We start from the raw sequence: 22,515 nt of genomic DNA, 5'->3' as shown, positions 1-22,515 counted from the left end.
AATCGAGGAGCCATCCCAAAAGAAGACAATTGCTCTTAAAGGAGCTATTGATGACTCCTCCTCCTCGGATAGTAAAACCGGTGTTTCTAGAGAAGTGGCTCACCTCTCTAGAAGAATTTCTAAACTAATAAAATTAAATAAAAATCTTAACCGATCTAACACCAATTTTTCTCCTCGTATAGGAAAATGTTAAGAGTGTAATGAACCGGGTTATCAAGCCAAGGAGTGCCCAAAGATCAAAGAAAAATACTTGAAGTACAAGAAGAAGAGGGCGACGTATGCCGGATGGGATGAATCCGAGCCAAGTGACTTAGATAGCGATGAGGAGGGAGCTAAGTTTGCTCTTCATGACCATAACATTTGTTTTATGGCCAATGAAGATGAGGTTATTATATCCAACTCCAAAAGCAAATCTTTTTATATGCAATGTGATCTAGCTACCGCATTAGAAGAGTTAAATTTTGAATTTAAAAGAGTAGTTAAAGAATACTCTTCATTTAAAAAATTGCATGCTTCCATGGTCGAGCAATTACAATCCTCTCTTGCTTAAACAGATGAATTATTAGGAGATCTTGATTTTGAAAACAAACAATTAAAATCTAAAATTGAAAGACTAGAAATTGCTAATGGTAAAATTAAACTCACTCATGCATATTCTAGACATTACCATTTTTAAAGAAATGAACATTATAGATCATATGCTTCAACACATAAGAAATACTTTGTATGCACATATTGCATAAATCATGGTCACATATCCACCCATTGTAGAATTAAGGATAATGTGAATGTTTATAATATGGCATGGGTACCCAAAGGTACCAAATACACTAACTCCTAAGGACCCAAGAATTGGGTACCTAAAGTTTCTACGTCATCTTATGTAGGGAACATCACAAACACGACGTAGAGGGACGTGATACCTTAATAGTGGTTGCTCACATCACATGACGGGCAACAAAGAGCTATTTGCAATCCTATCAAGGATTGAAGGAGGCAATGTCTCCTTCGGTAGCGGTGAGAAAGGTAAAACCATTGGCATTGGTAGTATTGATAAGATTCCTTCTCCCGTTATAGAAGATGTTTATTTGGTTAGAGGCTTGAATCATAATCTTCTTAGTATTAGCCAATTAAGTGATAAAGGTTTTGATATCTCTTTTAAACCGGATAAGTGCATTATTAGCATGAAAGAAAAAATTATTTTTGTTGCTAATAGAAAATCTAATGTATACATTTTTGAGATGAATGAATTAGTTTATCCAGATGTGAAGTGCCTTGCGGCAATTGATGAGAATCCTTGGATTTGGCATAAAAGACTTGGTCATGCCAATATGGAATTGATATCCAAGCTATCCAAAAGAAATCTTGTAAAAGGGTTACCAAACTTACACTTCATCAAGGATACCGTTTGCGAAGATTGTGCTAAAGGTAAACAAACCAAATCTATCTTCAAATCCATCAATGAGGTATCAACTTCTAAACCTTTATAATTATTATATCTTGATCTATTTGGTCCTTTGCGTGTTACCTCTCTAGGAGGAAAACACTATGTGTTTGTTGTTGTTGATGATTTTTCTCGTTTTACATGGACAATCTTTCTTAAAAATAAAGATGAATGTTTTGAGGAATTTTCCTTTTTAGTAAAAAGAATAGAAAATGAAAAAGATTTAAAAGTTGTTAAAATTAGAAGTGATCATGGTGGTGAATTTCAAAATAATTTTTTCAATGATTTTTGTGCACATCATGGTATAACTCATGTATTTTCCACCCCAAGAACACCACAACAAAATGGTGTTGTTGAACGAAAAAATCATACCATACAAGAGATGGCACATACTATGTTAAATGTTTTTTATTTGCCTAAATATTTTTGAACAGAAGCGTTAATACGGCTTGCCATGTTTTAAATCGTGTTTTGATTAGACCCAAGCTCAAGAAAACTCCTTATGAACTCTTTTATAACAAAACTCCATTTATTTGGTATTTTCGTATCTTTGGTTATAAATGTTTTATTTTAAATATAAAAGATCACCATGATAAATTTGATTTAAAAATTAATGTTGGCATTTTCTTAAGATATGCACCTAGAAGTAAGGCTTATAGGGTCTTCAATAAAAGAACACTTGTTGTTGAAGAGTCTATAAACGTTATTTTTGATGAGACTAATATTAGTTTACAAGATAGTTTGCCTAAGAATAATGATGATGATGATATTGAGGGAGGATTGGAAGGCTTGCAACTAAATGAAACATCGTCAATAGACGCACAAAAGGATGTGGGAAGCGTCAACACTCATGAACAAGAAGAACTTCCCAAAGCATGGAAATTTGCATCAAATCATCCAAAGAAGCAAATTATAGGGAGTCCTTCACAAGGAGTTCTAACCCGCTCAAAGGCCTTGAGTGAATATGGTAACATTGCTTTCTTATCTCAAATAGAACCTAAAAAAATTAATGATGCTTTAAAAGATGAGTTTTGGGTTTTAGCTATGCATGATGAACTAAACAATTTTTAAAGAAATAATGTTTGGAAACTAGTTCCTAGACCTAACAATGTGAGTGTGATTGGAAAAAAAATTGGTTTTTAGAAACAAACTTGATGAACATGGCATTGTAACAAGAAATAAAGCTCGTTTAGTTGCCCAAGGTTGATGAACATGGCATTGTAACAAGAAATAAAGCTCGTTTAGTTGCCCAAGGATACAATCAAGAGGAGGACATAGACTATGATGAAACCTTTGCACCGGTTGTAAGGTTAGAATCTATTAGAATGTTTTTAGCTTTTGCAAGTTTTAAGAATTTCAAATGTAAGGTTAGAATCTATTAGAATGTTTTTAGCTTTTGCAAGTTTTAAGAATTTCAAATTATTTCAAATGAATGTTAAAAGTGTCTTTTTAAATGGTTTTATAGAAGAGGAAGTATATGAAGAGCAACCCCCCAGTTTTGTGGATCATTCATTTCCTAATCATGTTTACCGAGTTCAAAAATCTTTATATGGGTTAAAACAAGCTCCTAGAGCTTAGTATGCTCGCCTCTCTAGTTTTCTTATTAAAAATAATTTTTCTAAAGGGAAAATTGATAATACACGTTTTGTAAGAAAAAGGAAAAATAATTTTATTTTGGTTCAAATATATGTTGATGACATCATTTTTGGTGCTACTAATGAAGCTTTATGCAAAGAATTTTTTTTAAAGTTATGCAAAATCACTTTGAGATGAATATGATGGGAGAGCTCACATTCTTTCTCGGGCTCCAAGTCAAGCAAACTAAGGATAGGATTTTCGTTTCTCAAAGCAAACATGCTAGTGAATTGGTGAAGAAGTTTGGATTGGAGAACTCTAAGCATGCACAAACTCCCATGAGTACAAGTATCAAGCTTGATACGGATGATAGTGGTGAGGATGTAGACCAAAAACTATACCGAGGTATGATAGGTAGTCTTCTTTACCTTACCACTAGTAGACCCGATATCATGTTTAGTGTGTGTGCATGTGCATGTTTTCAAGCTTCTCCTAAAACATCTCATTTGTTTGCTGTTAAAATAATTATTAAATATGTAAATGGTACTATTGGTCTTGGTTTATTTTATCCTAAAAGCACCTCTTTTGATCTTTATGGTTTTTGTGATGCCGACTTTGCCGGTTGTAAGGTAGATCGCAAGAGTACGAGTGGTACATGTCAATTTTTGTGTAACTATCTTGTCTCTTGGGCTTCCAAGAAACAAAATTGTGTTGCCTTATCCACTACGGAAGCAAAATACATTACCGCCGGCTTATGTTGTGCATAACTTTTATGGATGAAACAAAGTTTGGTTGATTATGACTTGCATTTTCAAAATATAAATTTTTTTTGTGATAACACTAGTGCTATAAACATTTCCAAAAATTCTCTTTTACACTCTAGAACCAAGCATATTGATGTACGCCATCATTTCTTACATGATCATGTAGAGCGAAAAGATGTATCCCTTATTCGTATTGATACTAAATCTTAATTAGCAGACATCTTTACCAAGCCTCTTAGTGAAGAAGATTTTTGTCGCATAAGAAATGGTTTGGGCCTATGCATTATTTAAAAATCTTTTTACTTGCTTGTTTGCTTGGTCACATATTATATATGCCTCATTTTCATAACATGCTTAAGCACATACAAATTGCCAAGAGGAGTGTGTGGTGAGGACGTAGTCGATACCGAGAGAAGTGGCGTCGGTGGCCTAGTGAGAGGTGGTAATTCCGAGCACTTGAGGGAGTCGATACGTGAGGACCAACACTTGAGGTATATTTTATGTATTTAAGTATGTTTCTCTTTTCATTTCCCCACTTTTTGATGGTGACAAAAGGGGGGGAGAAATCTCCTCATTTGTGCACATAGTAAGGGGGAGCTCATAGATAGGAAGAGCACCTATCCATGAGCTATATTTATTTATCTCATAAATAATGGTTGGTTATCATCATCAAAAAGGGGGAGATTGTTAGCCCTTATATTTTGATGATAATTTACAACCACCATTATCAGTACTAATTGCTTGTTGAATGATATTGTAGTTAATATGTATATCAAACTTGTTAGTACCATACATAGAGGATTGGATGAAATATGAGCTACAACGTCAATATCTATAGGAGGTGGAGGTAATATGATGAAGCAAATGTTAATCAAGAACAACATATACAAGTGAAAGCTTCATCAAATCAAAGCAATATCAAGACTCAAAGAAATGTTATTCTATGTGAGGATATTTGCTAGTTTTTCTTTTATCTCTAGTGCTAGATTGTAGGCAACTAGTTGTAGATTTTATTTGAAGCTATTCGGGATATCACACACACTTGCACACTTTCAAAACTTGTATTTTGGTACTTTTGTCAAAATGATGTTTTTCATAAATACGAGGACCTTTTTGCAAAATTCTTTTTCAAACAAGTTTGTCAAAATATTATAAACTATTCCCAAAGTTTCATATTTTTTAGAATTTATCTGATATTTCTAAACAAGTTTTTAAGTTCAGTTTTCCTGTGCAAATCTTGTCTGTGCATGTTCAGTCGACTCATAAGTCGACTCACGAAGTGGAGCCTAGTTGTGATTTTTTTTTCTGCTGAGTGGACTCATATAAGCCGACTCATTAGTCGACTCATGAGTCAACTCATAAGTCGACTTATCAGATAGCCGTTGCACAGTAACGGCTAGTTTTAGAAAACCGGATTTTGGGGGATTTTGATGATTTCTTTAGGGTTTTGGCTGCTGTTATTTTTCACTATAAATACCCAACTACCCCATTTATTTTTCCCACTAACTTCGCAAGAGAAAAATCAATTGTGTTTAATTCTTGAGTTCATGAGCTTTAAACTTTCAAAATCCAATTCCTTGTTTTATACTTGTAAATCTTACATCCAAAGCTGCAAGTACAATCTCTCTCCTTGTCATAGGGCTGTTGTAAGAGAGAGCAATTCTTTATTTGCTACCATTGATTGTGTGGTGATCTCGTGGAGATCAACTGTGTCGTGAGATCTCGTGGAGATCAACTGTGTCGTGAGATCTCGTGGAGATCGCTATGTAGAAGAAGTTCCGGCTTCCAAACCGGGTTGTGTAGTGGATTCTCCTCAAGAGTGGGGAGCGGGGACGTAGGCTAGAGAGCCGAACCTCGTGAACACATCGCGCGTCATTTGGATAACGATTTCTATCTTATCTCCTTTATTTTAGCATTATATTTTGTAGTGTTTGATTGTCTTAATTTTTATTGCACAATTATTGCCTTAAGACCCTAATCACCCCCCTCTAGGATCTAGCAATTAGTATCAGAGCTTGGTCTCTATATAGATCTAGGGGTAGTTGCAACTCCCCCTGTGGCTGCTAGAAAACCTCAACAACCAGCTAAACAAAAAGAGAAAGAACCCCAGCACAAAGAGGTTCAAGTTCCGAGGCAGTCTCGTTTCAATCGACCGATTGGACGAGATAAACTGAAAAGCTCGAACGCTCCATATCGTTTTGATGTCATGGCTCAGTTAGCTAATATCCCAGTAAGGATCACACTATACGAGTTACTGCACCTTTCAAATGATACCAGAGAATCTTTACAAGAAGCATTGGCTGATTCTGAGGTATTTCTCACTCAGATTAAGCCAACCCCTGAAGAGCCAGAGTCATCGGTTCAACATTACAATCTGGCAGCTACAAAAATTCCTTGCATATGCAAGTCAAGAATTCAAAACATGATAGGCCTTTATATTTCACTGGATATATTGGCTCAAGCGTTGCTAACCGAATTCAGGTTGATCCGGGTTCCGCTGTTAATATCATGCCACTTCGGTTGATGTACCACCTCGGAATTCCTGCTAATAAGCTAGCCTCCACAGGAACTGTTATTTACAGATTCAATACTAGTGGATCTAGGCCATTAGGAAAAATCCAGGTGAAGTGTCAACTCGGAGACTTGAAGTCAGAGGTCACTTGTTATGTGATCGATGCAGAGACTTCTTATAATTTACTTTTGGGTCGCCCATGGATCCATAGTAATCTTATAGTTCCCTCTACCCTCCATCAGTGTCTGAAATATATTGACACTAACAATGAGGTCAAGACGATGGTCGCGGATAAGCAATCATTTAAGGGGTTAGAAAATTATTTTACTAACTCCCTTCTTTATGGTGCTGAATCTAATACTGAACCATCGGCCCATGGTACGGACAGCGGAGAAGAAGCTGATACCGAAGCTGGACTCGATTATAGTGAAGGTCTTGTACTAAAGTACGGACAGCGGAGAAGAAGCTGATACCGAAGCTGGACTCGATTATAGTGAAGGTCTTGTACTAAATAACATTGAACCTCTTGTAATCGATCTTGACGGTGGTGAATCGTCGGATAAAAGTTGTAACTGGTAACTTGCCGATAAAATAATAAATGATGATTTAGAGTACTCGTGTTGTCTCGATAATATAATGTAGGAATTGTATGGCAACCCTGGTCTACACATGCCACTTTGCTTGTCTTGTACGACGATGAAATACATCCAAAACTCATTCGGAACGACTGTGATCCTACCTGCGAAGACATGGGGTGAAAAATAAATAATTTTTGGAAAAGGGGAATCATCCCCAACCCCCGATCTCTTCTTGGACACCAATTCAGATGACGAAGAACCCGGACGGTATTTCTCTAGGTATAGTTCACAAGTGAATGACTACATGAGAAAGTAAGGATATGACCTCTCGCTCGGTGAAGGTCTTCGTTTTGGTCAATGTGCCAGCGTTCCACCCCATCCTACCTATGTACTGAAAGGAAAACCTGATAATTATTATAGCCATAGAATGGGTTTGGGTTACGTTTCGTTATCTGATGATGAATATTGCTGACAAATCTTTAACCAACTAACAAATAAAAGTGAGTATTCATCCGATACTTCAACTTGGGATTCTGACACTAGTATCGGAGAAACGTTCAAAAGATTAATGTCGAACATGACCATAGTCGATCCTTCTACTACAGAAGAAGATGATCAATTACCCACTTGGGAAGACCCCTAGGTACATTACATGAATGTTCAATACGGTGATCGATTTGAACAAAGAGAACCTCCTACTGAGGATAGAGTAATCCAGATTAATATGGGTCACAAAATTAATCCGAAACCTATATTTATTAGCGACGATCTTCCGCCGGATGAGAAAGAAGAACTAATCGCCCTTATTAGAGAGTATATCGATGATTTTGCTTGAAATTACGAAGATATGTCGGGACTTGACCCAAATGTGGCAATGCACAGCCTTAACATTAAGCCAGATGTTAAACCCGTCAAACAACAACAAAGATGGTTTCGTCCGCAAATTATGGAGGTGATAGAAGCTGAGGTCAAAAAACTGATCGATTCAGGCTTCGACAGAGAAGAACAACACCCTGATTGGTTGGCCAATATCATTCCAGTCCTTAAAAAGAAGCACTACGGGTTGTTAGTTATTGACAACACATGCGGGTTAGAGAGAATACAGTCTGCCCAATATCGACAGAGATCTGAATACAGTCTGCCCTAAAGACGACTTCCCTCTACCAATTATGGATGTCATTATTGACAACACATGCGGGTTCGAGAGAATATCATTTATGTATGGATTTTCTGGATATAATCAGATCAAGATGCACCCAGACGATGAAAAGCATACTACATTCAGAATACCCCTTGGTGTTTTCTGTTATACCGTTATGCCCTTTGGTTTGAAGAACACCGGCGCCACATACCAACGAGCAATAATGAAAATCTTTCATGAGCACCTTCGGAAAACCGTTGAATGCTACATCGATGATCTGGTCGTTAAGAGCCATGATAAAAACAACCACATTAACGATCTAAAGACGATGTTCGATCTTATGAGGAGTCATCAGTTGAAGATGAACACAACTAAGTCCTTCCTTGGAATGTCCAGCGCTAAATTTCTTGGATTCGTCGTCACTATAAAAGGTATTCATATCGATCCTGATAAAGTGAAGGCGATACATGAATTGCAACCCACAAGAAATCTTAAAGAACTCAGAGGGCTGCAAGGTCGATTGGCATATATCCGTAGGTTTATTTCAAACATTTCTGAAAAGTGTCAGCCATTCTCTAAACTCACAAAGAAAGGCGTGTCGTTCATTTGGGATGAAACATGTCAAAAGACGTTCGAGGATATCAAAACATATCTAGTGAATCCACCTATCCTCGTTGCACCGAAATCGGGCAGACCATTTTTTATTTATGTCACGAGCCATTCGTTAAGTGCATTGCTTGCACAAGACGACGATAACGGTCACGAATAAGCTATGTATTATCTAAGTCGTACATTAGTAGGAGCCGAGTCTCACTATCCGATGATCGAGAAAGAATGCCTCGCCCTGGTATTCGCGATCCAAAAAATGCGACATTATTTAGTTAGACAAACAATTTATGTCATTTCCAACGTAAACCCGATTCGAGTGTTCATGACTCAACCGGCCTCTATGAATTGGCGTTTAGCCAGGTGAGCCTTACTCTTATCCTAATATGATTTGCATTTCAAGCAGCAAAAATCAGTTAAGGGACAAGCTATTTGCGATCTTTTCGCAGTGAACCCTACAAAAGATATAGCCGAGTTGTACGATGATCTGCCAGATGAAACTCACGAAGTTAACACCACAACACTGTTAGACCCTAGAGGGGGGTGATTAGGGTCTTATGCTAATCTAATCCGATTTTATGCTAATTAAAACTAATTAACAAGTTATCCTAGCAAGTATGAAATACAACAAGATATGTGAGCTAGGATAAGCAATATGAACAATAAGATATATCCTATATGATAAAAATATATGCAAGGATATATAAACTAACACAAGGGTGATATAATCAAACTATAAAAGTGATAGGGCAAAATATACAAGAGTAATAATTTCAATTGGCGATATAAGATAAATGCAAAAACAAATGTGCCAATGGCAAACTCAAACACACTATATGATCACGGAGTTCGGACCTTCCGTCCTACATCTCCGCTCCCCACTCCCGGGGAGAAATTCACTATCATAACCGGGTTTTCTACGCTTACCGAATAACGTTTACACCTCACAATGTCGGTTTTCAACGCTCACCAATCAACGTTCATACCTTACACTCTCACTCGGTTTTCTAGCTCACCGAAAACTTTACAATTTCACAATATAATAAATGATTTATTCTCTACAATAGATAAGAACTCAATGAAAGATCACACTCAATTATTACAACTCTCACCAATCCAAATATACAATGTATGCAAATACAATAAGCTCAAGTGGGTGTGTGTAAACAATGAGTGAAATCAAATCAACTAAACTGAATTGAAAATACTAGCTTAATGAAATTGATAAACAACAAAGAGTTAATACAAAGCTAGTATTGAGTTTAGAACTTCTTTTCTGAAAAACAAGATGGAGAGATGGATTAAAATAAAGCCTAAAGAATATAGATTGTCTCCTCCACTTGTGTAAAATTTCTTCACAAACAAAACTCTTTTAAACAAACACTAAACAAACTTAAACCCTTGTTAAACTCTTGTTTAAAAACTTCTTGGATAGATGTGAAGGATGAGAGCAAGGGGGTCTTTATAGCCTCCCAAAATCTCAGCCAAAACCCCAAAGAAAAATACCAAAAAGCCTACGAATCAGAAATCTGATTCTGTACAAAAATAGCCATTGGAGTGAACGACGGTCGACCGTGAAAATCTCGCGGTCGAGCGCGAGCCACTTTCGAAGCTGAGAATTTTTCAGAGACTTTGGCGGGCGACCGGGGGGGGGGGGGGGGGGGGGGGGGGAGCCACTTTCGAAGCTGAGAATTTTTCAGAGACTTTGGCGGTCGACCGTGGCGGTCGACCGTGGGAAAATTCGAGCTGACGGTTGACTGTGGCGGTCGACCACGAAAGTTTTTGTTTGACTCCGTAAGTAAAAACTCAGGTGTGGTCGACCGTGGCGGTCAACCGCGAACTAATACATGAATAAAACAGTTTGAAAGTTGTTTATCTAATTTTGAAACCATGTTTAAAAATAACAAACAAATTCCAAAAAATGTAAAACTTTGAGAAATTGTTGTAGACATGATAATACACATGCTACAAAAATTGGTTTTTAGAAAAGACCTCCTTAAATGAGAAATATCATCATTTTGCAAAATAGTCCAAAACATGAAAATGTAAACATATGAATTTTGATATTTTGGCTAAACCATGTTTTGAAACAATACAAAATAATTATATAGACTTAATGAAAGATGTATATGATTGTTATTAAGTCCATAAACCAAGAAAACAATATTTTTAAAAAATTGCATATTTTGCAAACATTTCAAAAGAAAATATGATTTCATTGAACTAAATAAAATTGATATTGATAAAATCATATATATGCATGTAAGTATGAAACAAAAAATGTATTTTCAATTGTATTCAATTGTTTCATATTAAAACTTGAAAACACTATATATATATATATATACAAAGAAACCAATAAAATATGTGTGCATATTATATTAAGCTTAAGGTACTAACACACATAATATAAAGTCCTAAACTAAATTACCCAAGCTTGTGATCTTCAACGAAGCTCTATCTTGGTACACTCACGGATGAAGCTTGAACTTGAATCTTTAACTTGAATTGTAGGGCTTCACTCCACAATTCTGCCAACCTCCATTGGATATGATCGTGAATGCGCAATTTCATCCATCCTCCAACGCGTTGTTTGTCTACAATAAATAGAAAACAACAAATACTAGACAAACAACATTAGTAGTAAATTGTTCGTTAAACATCATCAAAATAAAGAGGCCAACAAACATATCAAAAAGTATGGCAATTATACTTCGATGGGGCTTCCTGAGCAACCAACGTAGCGAGCACACCCGGATATTCTAAAATTTCCTCAGGAGTGGGGTCGTTTTAGTTTCCCCGGAAAAGCATGTCTTGCCCAGAGCATACTCGTTGACCGAGCCATGCTCTAATAACGTGGCTGAGTATAATGCATTAATAATTTGACTTAATTTTGCCAAACAGCTGGGGGTCGAATACCTTGAAGCTTTTGTTGATTCTTAATTGGTAGTTAATCAGATACGAGGAGAGTATGAGGTCAGAAATCAAGATCTGATTCCATACCACCAGGCAGCCATCGAGATAGCGAGCTCATTTGAAGAATTTTTCATCGAGTACGTTCCACGTCTCCAAAATGCATATGCAGACGCATTGGCGGTATTATCAGTATCTTTGGCACAGCCTCCCGAAAAAGAACAATTAATTACGGTGAGAACTCACCATCTCATTGTACCGATCTACGATTCGACTGTCAAAGAAGCACACTCAATGAGAGTTGAACCAAAAGTTCGAGATTGGTATTTCCCTATTATCGATTATGTCCTACATGGTATCTTACCTGAAGATGTAAGAGAAAGGGATTCGATTCGGCGAAGAGCACCGAGATTTTACTATAACGCAACAGCACAAATGTTGTATCGACGTTTGTACGATGGTCTATTACTCTGTTATCTATCCAATAGAGAGGCAGAACAGGCACTCAAAGAGGCGCATGATGGGACATGCGGTGTACATCAGCCCGGTCCCAAACTCTGTGACCGACTTAGGAGAATGAGATATTACTAGCCAACTATGGTAAAGAATGCAGTTGACTATGCCCGAAAGTGTCACGCGTGTCAAGTACACGCGAACTATATGCATCAGCCATCGGAACATTTGCACCCAACAGCAACGTTATGGCCATTCGAAACATGAGGAATGGATATTATAGGTCCTATTTTCCCACCTTCAGTCAAAGGTGATCGTTTTATTCTGGCGATCACTGATTACTTCTCAAAATAGGCTGAAGCAGTCCCGCTTAAAGATGTAAAGACAAGTGATGTTATCAAGTTCATTAAACATCACATTATATATCGATATGGTGTCCCAAGATGGATAGTGCATGACAACGGCCCTCAATTCGTCAGCAACGCATTCATCAAATTCTGTAGTAAATTTGGAATTAAAGATGTTTCATCGACTGTTTATAATCTCACAGCTAACGGACTGGCCGAAGCCTTCAATAAGACTATTATTAAGATTTTGGCAAAACTTGTAAATGTCAATAAGTGAGATTAGGATGATAAACTCGGTGAAGTTCTGTGGGCTTACCGTACTACTGTCTGTACCCCAACTAGAGCAACCCCATATTCTTTGATATACGGGTGCGAAGCTGTCCTCCCTTTAAAAAAACAAATTCCCTCTCTCTGTATCGCGCTTGCAACGGGAATGACGACTGAAGAACAACATCAAAAACATCTCGAAGAATTAGAGACATTAGATGAGAAGCTCTTAGAAGCTCAGTAACAAATCGAGTTTTATCAGGCCAGAATTTCTCTTGCTTTTGGTAAAAAAATCCGACAACGAAGTTTCAAGGAAGGAGACCTGGTTCATGCCATTCAAAGACCCATGATTCTCAATTCCAAGAAGAAAGGAAAATTCCAACCCAAATGGGAAGGACCGTTCGTAATAGAAACAGTCTATTTGAACACTGCATATCTCTTGATTACTCAAGACGGCAATAAACTTATGATGTCGATAAATAGGAAGTTCCTAAAGAAGTACTACGCTTAGTATGTTCAGGATAACCTATTTGAAACGGGAAGTTCCTAAAAGAATCCAGTATAAGATATATTTTTTTAGGATAACCCAAGATCAGTTGATTATTTTATAATGGAAACTAATTTGTTATAAAATGATGGTTATTTAATTATTTCCAAGATGATTAAGAACCTCCCACTGGGACTTTCCAAACATTTTGTTGAGATGAGATTCAACGACAAAATACAGCTGGTCTTTCCTCACAAAACCCCCACAATGTGATCGTGAGGGGACTCGATGATTCGTAGCCCCGCACCACAAAATCTCTCGCCAATCGGATTAATCGACGGTGGGTCGATTAAAACCCTTCATGGATTAAAACCCTTCAAACTCCCATCGTATCTAAAATTTTTTTAACACTCCCAATGTTGAAGTTATGATACAGTACTAAAAAAAATTCGGATTTGTTGATCCGTAGCAATCAACGAATCCTTTTATGTAAAATCCTTTTGTTTGATATCAAAAAACTCCCACTGAGTGATGGGTGCAAGTCAACATTTCCATCATTACTCGTACTACGCTCCACTTTCTCATTTGGTCAAACCTTCCTACAGTTAGGACCAAAGCCAAAATCCCCTCTCGATTCCTTTCATGAATGAGAGGTTCACTTTCGAAACTGAAATTCCTTTTCAAAAAATAAAAGGGCTTCAATTCCATTTGAATAATTTAGCCTATTAAAGGTAAAATTGTCTCAATTCCTATTTGGTCAAACCTTCCTACAGTTAGGGCCACAACAAAAAAAATCTCCTCTCGATTCATTCTACGAACAAGAGGCCCACTTTCGATTTGAGTAATCAAACCTTATGACAGTTAGGATTATTCAAACCCGTCCAGATTCTCTATGTGAAAATCCCGCTTTGAGTTTCCTCTACATCAGGAGACAGAATATAGAATTTTTCCTCTCCGATTTTGGATTCATCTCTACTAACAAACAAGAGACTAGGAGACAGAATATAAAATTTTTCCTCTCCGATTTTGGGTTCATCACTACCAACGAGACTAAGAGATAGAATATAAAATTCTTCATCCCTGATTTTGGGTTCATCTCTACCAACAAACAAGAGACTGGAAGATAGAATATCAGATTCTTCTTCCCCAATTCTGGGTTCATTTTGTTAAAAAATGTAACCTAATTACATTTTAAAAATCCATGTCGTTCACGCATGGGGGATGTTATCTCTATTCCTTATTGGAGATAAGCCTACATATAACACATGTAGCCTATATATTCAATATTGTAGTTCAAAGTCTAAAAGAGTTTTATTCTTCTAACCTAACGTTATATGTGAAATGGATCTAGATAATTCACATACTAGCCCGACTCAAACGATAGTCGGTAAAGGCACATCAAACCCGTTAAGGGCTGGGGGTTTGCCAAAAATCCTATGAGTATTGTGGTTATTTATTCTAAAACAAGAATGAGTAATCATAATTAAAAAAAATTCAATAAGCAAAAAGGAGAATTCACTATATTCATCTAAAATATTCAAGCAAAATTACGAGTTCTCAAATTACAACAGCTTATAATGACGAATTTGATCCTCAAGTTTGGAGAGCTATGTCGTATAAGCCTGTTCAAGTTCAGATATCAAGTTAGCTTTAAAAGCTTATTCATCAACACTTTGAAGTTTGACGGCCTCCTGTTCCTTATCAGCAAGTATTTTGTCATGAAGCTCCAATTGTTGGAAGATGTTCGCTTCAACTTGTTTCACTTCTGCCAAATCAGACTCTAAAATCTTATGAGCATCCTCGGCCTTTGCCAGTTTTTATTTCAGGCGGGTTATTTCAGCTTGACTTGACTCTATAGCCCGGTGCAGATCGATCTTGGTCTGTGTTTTCTTGGTAAGGCTCATCCTGATCTGGTGAATACAAGCTTTTAACTTTTGAAGCTCAGATTCAGCTGATTTTTGAGAATCACGCCACGCCTGTAACCTCGAGTCCATTTGAGAAGCAACATAGGAGGGTACGCCTTTGGTGCAGAGATCCTTCAGAAGTTCAGCATGTTGTTTGAAGTCGGTCAAATAAGCGTCAATTGAATCGGCCAATTTATTATATCCTTCTTCTCTAATCCCTGATGTGTAGCGGTCAAGAGATCTCTTAAAGTTCTCAAAGTATGATCCTTTGAAGAGAATTCAATCGACCATAGCATTCAAAAAAGAAATGAAGCCTTGAAGATCGGAACAAATGACGGCTTTATCCGGGTCATCGTCTGCTAATAACGCTTGAATGGAATCATACAATGTAGAAGAAGGAGCTGTGATGAGTACAAATAAAGTCAATACAAAACATATATGCGCGTACATAACAACGAACGAAAGTATACCAAGCTTAACGGAAAGTTCCATGACTTGGTTACCTTGACTTGTCAATGTCGGGGTGGGTTCTATAACCACTGGAGTTCATTCAGGGATGGTACTTGTTGATGGACCCGCTGCATCAGATGATTGTTCAATTGAAACCTCAAATAGCTTTGGGTCTAAGTCAACAAGTCTCCCAGAAGATGATTCTGCAAACAAGAGAATCACAATGAGTATGTTGGAGTATTAATCAGAAGTTTATAACGAACAATAGATGAAACTCACCAATCCTAGATGCAACAGCTGTTGACGTACCAACTTCTTTGGTTGGTCTCGCTTTTGTTGCAATGGGACTAATTTGTGGAGTGGCAGTAGCTTCTATCATCATCGGGTCTAAAGAAGTAAGAGGTTGGGATTCAGGAATTAATGATTGAAGGTCAACCTCGGTTCCTGCCTGCGACAAGAAGCCATGACCCTCGGGTTGACTAGACGTTTCAATGATTATAGCAGTATCGGTCTCGGTAACAGGTCCTATAGATTGAACATTATATGATTAGTCAAAGTTGAATAAAAATATATAGAGAGAGATTATGGAATAAAAGCCTTACTTTCAGAATAACACGCTTCAGTTGAACCAACTCTAATGGTTGATTCTGTAGCTGCCCCAGGAGCCTTCCCCGATAACAAATCAGAGATGTATTGATGATCGTCCTCTGAGAGATCAAGATTGAGATTGTGCTTGTTGAAATTCTCGACCTCAGCAGCGTGAGTGGGTTCTCCTCCAGCTCATTCACCTATTATGGTGTCTACAGAATGTGTTGGGTCATATATAACAAATATACTTATATGAAATTCACACAAAATAAAGACTAGTTTTACCTTCATTGACTGGGACAGATTCGAGGGCTCTACTACTTGTACCCCCTTCTTTTAGTTTAACTAAAAGGAGATAAAGTGCACAAGTCATCAGAAGAGGCACACGCTCTGATTTATTCATCTTTTGAAATTGCCTTCCAAATGAAGAAAGATTCATACCTGCGTTTGAAGCCGATGGGTCAACGTCAGAAGTTGTTGGAACACCATCGGTTTCGTCTTTAAGCGCGTCGTGCATTTGTTGAACGAAGCTGGGTTCCTCAGCTTCCATACCGCCAGGAGAAGCGGTGTCAGCCTAAAATTCTCCCTCTTCTTGACTCCCTACAGAAATTGAGCATGAGATAAGTTCGAGTGTTAAGAAATATAAGAGCAATAAAGTAAAAATAAAGACGAATCGTTACCTTGTTCGTCTGAAGAAACACTACGGGAAGATGTCTCCTCTAAAGCAGGAAGACGAACACGTGGTTTAGAGACGGCCTTCTTCCATCTTTTTAGTGGACACGCTTCATCTTGAACCCTGGATCTTTCGTGACGATACTTGGTACGCAACTCACTTCTCGGAGGGATTTGAGTTTGAGTTTGAGTTGAGGACTGAGATCTCTGCTTACGAACGAAAGGCACTGTATCTTCTTCTTCCTCTTCATCTCCACTAAGGACCTCTACCGTCATCTGATTAGGTTGTGTCATAATAACCCTCTCCCTCCTTCTCTTCGGAGCATCTTAGGGTTGAGCTGGATCAGCATGGTGAGCCCTGCGAGCAACAGGAGGGTTTATATATCCTCTTTCGAAGAAAGAATCTGGAAGACCAGTTGTCTTTTCTTCTGTTTCTTCAGAACTTGAGCCAGCCTCATCTGCCCTCTCGGAAGTTTTGGTCTCATCAGTCTCAAGCTCTTCTTCACTATCAACCGGGCGGGCAGGTTCTTTTCCCTTTCTGGACGATTCAGCGGCTTCTTTCCCTCGAGGTGATAGCACAGTATCATGGACTACTTCTGTTGTCCGTTGGGAGGTTATTTCTTCCTCTAGTTCGGATATCCTCCTCTTTCGAGCAACGGTACTGGCAGCTATCAGCCACTTACAGTAAAGAAAAGTCATATGCAGAGGAGGAGTCTCCAAAGAGAGGTCGAACTCAACATTCGTGCAACTGACGATGCTCCAAAACCAGGCTCTTTCCTCATCAATGAGTCCACCTCGAACTCTAAGGTAACGGTTCGGGTTTACGACTTACAGTTGATCATAGCCGAATTGACGAGCAAACCGGCATGGAAAATAAGGCTCGATGTGATAGACATCCTTCACCCTGAATATCAGATAACCTGGTCGAATATTCATCAACCATCTGAAGCAACCGACATCCAAAATCGTGCGATTCTGCCTGGGTTCTTCAGCATCCAATAGAGTTGCATTGTAAGTCCCAGAGAATTGAGGGGAACAAGGAAAGAACTCCCAACACTTGTGGACTTTGAATTGCCTAGATATATCCAACCACCGATGTTTGACCCATTTACAACCCTCAAAAGGCTGTAGTAGAGGGAGGCTTGGATCCACCGTCTCAGGAGCCTCCATTAAATCTGGCCGATGAAGTACCAACCAGGTCATCAAATAAGTGTAGGGTAGTTCCAGCTTTGGGACGGATATTCCAGAGGAGGGTTTCTTTCCCCCTTGAGCAAACACGGAGGCCAATTGTCGTAATCCACTGTGAATAGCAGCCACCATTGCAGGAAGCAAGGATAACCTACAACTTGTGACTAATTAAACGGCTGGATATAACACTTTGATCGGCATCGTATCGGAGGGTTGATGGGGGACAACGCACCTTTTCAGCCATAAGTCAAGAAAGCCGGCTAGTAGAGTGATTGGATTGATCGGAACACCAGCTTGCCACAGGTAAGAATGAAATTTGGTACCATGAGGAAAACCGTCTTCTGAGCTAGAGGTGTAAGACTGTGCGTTCGTTCTCTCTAACAACTGATTGATTTCATTCGGAGTCAAGGGGGATAGTCCACACACGTCTTCCGAACGACTCTCAAGGTTCTTGAACAAATAATCCGTGAATTGTTTCAAGATGATCTGGGGAGATCTCTTCTTAGCTCTAGTCTCCATCTCAGCTATAGCGATATGATAATGGCACGTCAGCTCCCATAAGGTGTCATAGGTAATAGCTGACCGATCTTTCATCTTATTCAACTGACTGACTATTGGGAAGAATTCTTGATACAGAACATCAGCTATAGGCAACCCCGATACCTTCATCATTTCATGTAATGGTAGTCCAAGTTCTCCGTTCTTGGTGAAGAAAGTGTTGTTGTCGGGATTGTAGATCTTGAACAAATCGAAGAAGTGATCCACACTGATCTGCAGACCGTACATGCTGGCGCGAATCGGAACTAACAACCCTAACTCTGCTAATTCTCGCCCCTAGCGATTCAATACATATCGGGTCATTCTTGTCCACCATTTATCTCCAAAATAATGGGCCCATCCATAACATCTGAACTTCTTGATGGGGAATTCTTTTCCCAACACAGCTAACCCGTTCTTCATGGTGTTTGCCTATACCACCTTTTCATTCTAGGGCAGGTTATCTTGGCCTAAGATTCTAGGGTGTAGTCCTCGCACAGAAGCTCTGTCGCTAGAACCTGGGGTGGCCTCTCTGCCATTGAAACCTCAGTGAACACGCTCGTGGTTTTCTATCAATCTCCAAAACATCTCCCGATCAACTGTCAGGTTTCTCAACTTCAAAAGTGAATGCTCCCGAGGAATCCAGGGCAGATACAAGAAGGCCGACCCACTCACATGCAACCACTGCGCGGGTCTACAAGAAACGACTTCCGCGTCTCTTATAGAGTCACCAAATAGGAAATCTAGTTTCCTTATACACTGATTCGAATCTTGCTCTGAAATTAAAGTCGCGTCCGTGATTAACCATCGCAGAACACGACAACTACCTTGTCGTATCAACTCCATGGCTCCTTCACTGTAGTCCGAGTTGAACTGGGGAGCTGACTCAACTAATAGGATTCCTTCATAGTAGGAGTGGGTAGCACTACTTTGACCCGTGACTTCACTAGCGGTGAAGATTACAGAAGGAAAATGGACAGACAAAAAAAAGGAAGTACACATAGATTGTGTAAGAATAGTCCTAAAATTTTAGAGAAAGTGGTGTATCTTATTCCATAAGATAGAATTACCATCTCGCAACAGGTGTGACGATTTTCATTTACCACACGTATAAAAGAGACATGCGTTACTATGCACGAGCATTATAACAGCATATCAGAATCTTTCAAAATACGTGGGATAATATGAAATCGCCCCAGTATACTCTGAAGTGTGTCTTGTCCAAGCAAAACAAACACTTTCCAGCGTCGATCCCCTCAAAGGAGGATACCAGCTCTTCTTGAATGCATCTCAAAGGATGACAAACGAGGATTTACGTACAAAGATGGATAAATACAGATAAAATTGACAAGATGTAATATTTAAATTTGTGAAAGGGTGAAAAGAGTGTACCCCCATACGAAACAAGAACGGGATCAGCCCCCTCAGTAGTCTGGGTAGTCGAACGGCCTCGGAGAACTCGAGATCTTCGCGGCGACATGATACTTGTCAAAATCCAATGAGAAAGTTAGGGTTTTGGGTTTAGAACCGACAAAGATATCACAAAATATGCGTGCATGGGATGGAATCAAAGAAAAATTGAGACTTCGACAGTTAGAGGGAGAGAAAACCTAGTAGAATCCTTCAAACTTCGAGTACAATCACCCCAAGCAAAAGCCCTACCCAAATCAGAAACAAAGAGAGGAAGAGGAGGCAATAAACTCGTCAAAAATCACTTGAAGATCGCACCAAATTTGATGGAAATTCGACGTGAAAAAACCCTTGGAAAACCCTAAGTCCGACTTATATACCCCCGACTTAGCAGTCCGAGACAGTATCCACTGTCTCGGAAAACTGTCTCGGACAGCGAGACAGTATTCACTGTCTCGTCGCGTGAGACAGTATGAACTATCTTGCAGTACGAGACAGATTATACTGTCTCGCTAAGCGATACAGTGACGACTATCTCGGGCAAAATTTGCCATTTGATGGTGTTTTCCCACCCCGATTCAGATACTCCAATGGGTACATGAGTCTAAACTGTTTTCCTACTCTCAACAGGAAGTTTCTAGAAAATATCACTCAGAATATTCTTAAGGATAACCTGACTGCCTCCTAACGGGTATACAAGGTTAAACTATTTCCCAAAAACTCCAAAAAATACACGAGTATAAACTGTGTTCTTATGAAGACTGAAACAGTGATAAACAATCCAATATCAATTTGGCGACAAAAGCTGAATTCACAAGCCTAAATTCCAGCTTCGGTTCAAAATCTCGACAACGGTCAAGCGATAAATGTAGTACCGGAAGAATCTTAGCTATTCTACAAAGCACTGAATAGATTGAGAGATAAAGAGGTCAAGAGTTGAAGTCATTAGAATCTTAGCTATTCTACAAAGCACTGAATAGATTGAGAGATAAAGAGGTCAAGAGTTGAAGTCATTTTACGGGTCCTTCTACACAATCTACTTAATAATAGATTGAGAGATAAAGAGGTCAAGAGTTGAAGTCATTTTACGGGTCCTTCTACACAATCTACTTAATCAAGTATTGAAGGGACTGTAAGTCAAACCTGTCTTATCCAAAGTGTCCCAGACTCCTCTATAAAAGAATGAGTCTAGAATACTTTAGAGGGGGTATCTGTAGGCGTCAAAAAAATACTGATAGGTATCCAAACACATCTTAATACAACAAGAAAATCATTCAAAGATCATAAGAAATGGCCTTACGATGTCTCAAAAGAATCGAGATAGTGTAGATTGTCTCGTAAGTGAAGTAGTGTAGACTATCTCGCATGCGAGACAGCATCGACTGTCTCGCACGCAAGACAGTGTTGACTGTCTCGCACGTGAGACAGCTCTGAAATGTTCAAGAAATTGGTAAAATAACTACATGATATGTGGCCATCAACTATTCAAGAACGTGGGCGAGAATCACGTGGATAACTGTCAAAATAACGGAGTTTAGAACGTGGAAAAATAGTTACAGAAGAAACTGGCGGGCAGTTGGTGATTTTTGAGGTAGTCATGACTGTCTCGGAAGCCGAGACAGTCCCAACTGTCTCGACCGCCGAGACAGACCACACTATCTCGCATGCACAATTCCTTCAGATTGTTGTATTTTTTAGTTAAGTATCCCAGAGGCTATAAATACCCCCTCTAGGATCTGAGCACAGAGAGCAGATAGAGTAGTAGACTTGAGTTCCTTGTGTGATTCCTTGAGATTTGAGCTTTGACTTGATCTTAAGAAGAGTGTTCATCTTACTTTGATAAGATATTCACTGATTTTCATTCTTGCTTCTAAACGAAGGAAGAATACCAAAGACCTTCACGATCTGTGTTCATCCTAATTTTAGCATGTCTTTAGCAGTGATTATTCACTTTACGTGGTTTAAGCATTATTTAAGAGCTTATTTTGTTATTTTGAAGTGATTAAAGGTTTGTGCATCATTTAATGCATTATTGTTTGCAGAACCTACTATTAATGAAAAACTACTGTTAACCATCGGAGTTCATGCTCATGGATCGGACTTCAATACTTGGAGATACTATTGACTACATGAAGAAGCTCTTAGAAAGGATCAAGAAGCTACAAGAAGAGATTGAAGTTGGTTCATAAAAAACTCACAATCTATTAGGCATCTTCAAAATTTTGAGTCTTGAATAGCTTCAAAAGAGGAGAGTATGAAGAATGAGATTTTTTTTAAAACAATTTGCAGTTATATTGGATATGTGCATTGAATTAGTATTGGAACTTCAATGTTGTAATTGTTTATTTTAATAATATTTTTTCTATTTTTTATACAATTATTTTTATCTTTGAATGAATATTTTTGTGTTCATATTATGTTTTCTTAAATAATTTATGTGATCGAATATGAAAGCAAAAAACCTAAATGGTATATGGATGTGATACATATGAATGTGATTTTATTATATTAAAAAAAACATCTTAGACGGAATTTCTATCTAGGATGCTCATCCTAGACGGAAATTCCGTCTAGGATGTTCCGTCTAGGATTATCCTAGACGGTTTCAAATTTCGGTTAGAATAATCCGTCTAGGATGTATTCTAGACGGAATTTCCGTCTAGAATACTGCATCCTAGA

This window comes from Asparagus officinalis, chromosome 10 (genome assembly GCF_001876935.1).
Source record: "Asparagus officinalis chromosome 10, Aspof.V1, whole genome shotgun sequence".
Classification (NCBI taxonomy): Eukaryota; Viridiplantae; Streptophyta; class Magnoliopsida; order Asparagales; family Asparagaceae; genus Asparagus; species Asparagus officinalis.
The sequence above is the reverse complement of the archived record's forward strand: the minus strand, read 5'-3'. Positions refer to the sequence as shown.